A 5,042-nucleotide genomic window follows, 5' to 3' on the forward strand; every position below is an offset into this window, starting at 1 on the left:
CATTATATATGTCTATATAAAATTTTCTTAAACTATTAGCTCCTGAAAATGATTTGAATCCGATATCACTTTTCCTTTTCGATAAGTTTTCCCTACATACTCTACAAGGAATATAGAAATGTTCCAAATAATACATTAACTGATCAAAATCTTTATAATAATGATAAATTGTCGTGAATATAATAGCCCAAGCTCCTCTTCCTCAATATACTGGTGATATATCCATTTATATTATTAAATTATTGATAAAAAATAATTTATTAAATAATGGATACAGATTTCTTTAGTTTGTTTAACGTAGATAAGAATGAATATTCTATGTACAGAGAAATTATAGAAAACTTGAAATGTATACAATTTTTTTTATTTCCGAATTTAGAGACTATTCATCAAGTAGGTTATATAGATGAAGATTTTATATTTAGAAACAAAGAGTATTTCAAATTATGTATAGTACCTGTATACAAATATTTTTGGAAATATTCTTACTTAAAAAAAGTGACAGTGTCTCAAATGAATTATATTTATCTAAATTATGAAATAACGGAAGAAACGTTCTTCAGTATTCCTCAGAACGATATCAATATAATATACCACAACATCCCAGATAATCAACTTTCGATTAGAATAGGAAACGATAGATATATATTTTCATACGAAGCATATTCTTACTTATCGATAAAAAGACAAGTAGTATTCGATGATCTTAATTTTCATCAAGTTTTTGGAACAGTTAAAGCTGCGATAAGATTTGGTTTTCTATCAACTGGAATAGAGAAAAAAGGTGATATAACATTTAGACAAAAGTTGGTGAATCCTCTCGATTCCGATATTAAGTATTTCCAAAAGATAAGTCTTAAATCTTTGGAACCTATAAACCAGATTAGGTTTTTTGATATATGGGTTAATAGAAAAGATTGCGTAATTACCGGAAGCACAGGAGTTGGAAAAACTTCTCAAGTTCCAAAAATATTCTTTTGGTACAATTTTCTATTCGGAGGTTACGATTTTAATCTATCGAGTGTCGATCTTGACAATTTTAACAAAAAAGACAAAACTATGATAATATTTCCAAGAAAGGCTTTAATTGTGTCAAATGGAGAAAATTTCTTGAGAAGTTTAGGTTATAGATCAGAGAGTAACATAATAATAGAAAATAGTCCTGTAACTATGAACTTCAAGAATGTTTCAAATACTATATATTACAATAAAAACCCCCAAAGCGTCGAATTAAATTTCTGTATCAACAGAATAGCCGCGTCGATCAAATTGAACGACGACAGATTGGCGTCGGTGTTCGTCGACGAGATACACGAACACGAAACATTTTCCGATATATGTATAACGATCCTCAGGAATCAAAGAAAAAGATACAATAATATAATACTTATGAGTGCTACTATAGACGAAGATAAAGACAGAATATATAAATTTATAACTTTGTTTTTCATGTCTTCGGGACTTGTTGGTTTAATAAAAATAATCAATATTTCTTTTATCCGTGGATTATTGTTGAAGAAATGTTCTTTAGACATAACATTGCTTATAGTGTGATTATAGGGTAGGTCATGATACTTCTGCGATAGCCATATCTTTTACGTTATTATTATTAACTGAGCACAAAGATGTTCAAGTTCTTTTTGACGCTTCAATCTTAACGCTTCGTCCACATCATTCTTAAAAAAGCTGGCGATGATGCCCCGTTGATTCATGAGTTCTTTCCATACGCCGTATGATAGACGTAGCTCCTTGCCATGATTGTCACCGAGAGCGATTTCCACACGGCTCGGCGTTGAGACGTTGATTCCGATGTCGAGATACTTGTACCCAGTCTTCGTCAAATAGTATCTTCTAGCCAAGATCCTAGATGATTCTTTTTCCATCTTTGGTGAATTACTTTTTTGTTTTCCGTGAAAAAAGAAATTGTGAGTTTAAAAGTATAACAATTATAATAAATAAGCTTAAAGATGTAGCTAAAGAAACAAGTCGACTTACTCGTTGGGTAATTGCAGCTTCTTCGCACTCTGCTGTTCGTTGATCTGATTATTCACGGTTGACATGGTGTAAAACATCGTTGCTAGTAAACGTGACAGCGAACTAGTGATTATCTCAATGATTTCGAACGACTGATGGTTCCTATTCTATTTCACTTGCTTTATATACCCGCACACGGCACTGAAAATAGCGCTGCCTAAGGATTTTTGTTCTAAAAATAGCGATGATGCTTTCTGATACCAATTTTATTACCCCCTCCAATTCTAAGAAAAATAATTATCGCCTTTGTGTAACCCCTGTAATCTGATACCAAACATTACCCTCTCCAATTCTAAGAAACGGCGCCCAAATGCTGCCCAAGAGCCTTTGTTCTAAAAATAGCGAACCAGTCTGTCAGAGTACTAAGATTTTCCTCTCGTAAGGTGAGACTGTCTTCCATCTCTGTAACAAATAAAAATTATTAAAATAAAAAATTATTAAAAAATAAAAAAATTATAATTTAGAGAAAATATTTTTTTTACCTATTTCAATTTGCACAGAGTGCAATCTTTGCGGTACGGCGGTACATGAAAACACAGGTGACACCAATTGTCTAGATTTTTCACATGTGCTAGTAACTGGTGACTGTTGCAAATAGTTTTTTTTCCATACTTAACAATACTCTGTTCAATCTTTCTCGAATGGTGTTTATCACAACATTTATAGCATAATTTATATGCTCGACCGGCGTAGTTGTAGGTGTACCACTCACTGATTAGCGTCTGAGAGTGATAACCAAAGGGTACATCTTTTTCCGTATATTTCCGAAAATATTTCTTTTACCTATTTCAATTTGCACAGAGTGCAATCTTTGCGGTACGGCGGGGGCCCGTCGATGTGATCGCGCCGCCACGGCTGGTTATAGTGCTCGTTGCACCGACGGTATCCTCGCACTTCCGGATCCGCTCTTAAATGTTCCGGTAGCCTATCCCACACGTGATCCACAAACCGAGCAAACTTGCTCAGAAGATACACTTTCGGCACAAATTTTAATTCCTCCGCTGACAGGCTCAGAATGTCGCGTTCGTCCGAGAGCACGATGAACATTTCGACTGTTACCGCGACTTGTTCTTGATGGACCATATATACCCGCTTGTTGCACACGACACTAATTAAAAATAGCGATGGGTTAGAACTGCCATAGTATAACTACTCGAGTCGGGCGTGGACGAGCAGGTCGAGAGGCTGAGGTAGCGTTAGAGTTCACTATAATGATAAAAGAAAAACAAACTAAAATCCATCTTAGAAATACGGTTAGGGTAATATTTTTTAAATAGTAAAACTTACTAATTTCTGGTACTTCTGGATCTTGAAAAAGGTGAATAATGTTGGAGAGAAGTTCTCTGTTTCCTTTTATCGACAATGATGTTTGCTAGCAGATGCTGGGTAATAACTGTTTGTTAATCGGTGACACTGACTAAATGTCTATCAAAAAATTGATTGTTTGTCACGCATGAAAATCCAAATGATGGCACTAAGTATTTGAGCGATTGATGTCGTAACGACAAACTGACTGAACTGCACTAAGTTTCTTCGATGTCCATATCAACAGGGATGTTTCTGACGATCCCTTGTCTGAATATTCTATAGTTGGGGATATAACAGGTCATGTTTTGGTTCTTAAGAGTTAATTACCATTTGGTTAACACTTTCTTTTGATCAAAGTTTTACAGATACTTTAGAGAAGCCGAGCTTCTTAATCCCTTTGATGTCTTTTTTCCCATATTTATTAAGGGATCGATCAATAGATAGAGGGTAGATAGATGAGCGGGGGAGAAGGGGGAAAGAGGCAGGTATTGGATTGAACATAGCCCATATTAAGTATTGGATTGAACATAGTCCATATTACATAAATGTAATTATATAATATTACATAAATGTAAAATGGACCCTGATTCGAGTGGGCATATCTATTACGAACCAAGTCGTCCAAAATGTTTTTTTTTTTTAGTTCTTGTTTCTGATTACAGTTGTCAAAATCTGAATCTTTGTTTGACTTCTTGGGAATAGAAACCGAATCTATGACGTTAGGATCTTTGTCTGCGGGTCTTTTTTGACATATATAGTGTCTAAAGTACATTTAGCAGTATTTAATAAAATCAATTTCATAGGATTAGTCATTATAATTTTTAATATTTATAGAAAAGAAGGGTATAAAGTTCAAATATTTAGTCATAATAAAATATAATGATTTTTGTCTTACCTTAACTGTATAAATGATATTAGTAATATATGTATGGTTGATTAGTATTTGTATTCCCTTTTTATATAAGGCTTTATTGATAGATATATAAATTTTCCTTTTCCTCATAATTCTGAATAAAGCAAAAATAATAATAGGTTAAGTATGATATTAGTAATTGATAATTGATTTTTGACACGCCTTTTTACCATTAGGAGAGGTTCGAATGGAACAGGAATCTGAATCGGGGGTCGTTCTTTGAGGATTGACACTGATAATGTTAGAAATTGTCGAAAGGTCAGTGACAGATTTAATTGCGTCATACCTCCTTTTCGAAGGAGGTGGAGGATTATCAGTTTGTCAGCATCCGAATCGCTGTAGTCCGAAACAATTTGCGAATTAGGATCAGAATTAGGAGATTTACTCACCCGGGTACCCTTGTTTGGGCCGCTTTAGAGATGGGTGCGAGGCATGGTGCGCACGTGGACGGGAAGGGTTAGAGAAATCCTGAATACGGCTGGCCGTAATCGCCGCCTTGGATGTGAGCCCGACCTTATTTCAATCCAAGAAGGATTCCAAATAAGCAGATACAACTATCACAGCTGAAAGATTACGTAACACTAACAAGAATCAGTTAAATTTTGTTTTCTTAGAGAAATATGCATCCGCACGCTATCACAGGTGGCGTCAGGCTCTCACGTAAAAGGAGTTTGGTCACATGGTCACAGTTTAGTCACGAACTATAAGAATTAATTTTAGTTAATTAATTAATTACGAACGTAAGAGGAGATGGCGCCAATTCGGGCATGAACGATGAGGCGCCGAC

At 34.8% G+C, this 5,042-nt stretch overlaps 1 long non-coding RNA gene across 1 annotated transcript; it reads right to left on the reverse strand.

Annotated features, from left to right (window-relative positions):
- Window positions 1-1,410: 1,410 nt before the first annotated feature.
- On the reverse strand, window positions 1,411-4,208 carry LOC105670139 (uncharacterized). Its single transcript, XR_001100374.2, has 4 exons — window positions 3,322-4,208; window positions 2,517-3,240; window positions 1,996-2,436; window positions 1,411-1,896 (listed from the first exon to the last, which is right to left on the reverse strand). It is a non-coding gene; the product is annotated as an uncharacterized lncRNA (long non-coding RNA).
- Between the last annotated feature and the right edge of the window lie 834 nt (window positions 4,209-5,042).

This window comes from Linepithema humile, chromosome 6 (genome assembly GCF_040581485.1).
Source record: "Linepithema humile isolate Giens D197 chromosome 6, Lhum_UNIL_v1.0, whole genome shotgun sequence".
NCBI classification, from domain to species: Eukaryota; Metazoa; Arthropoda; class Insecta; order Hymenoptera; family Formicidae; genus Linepithema; species Linepithema humile.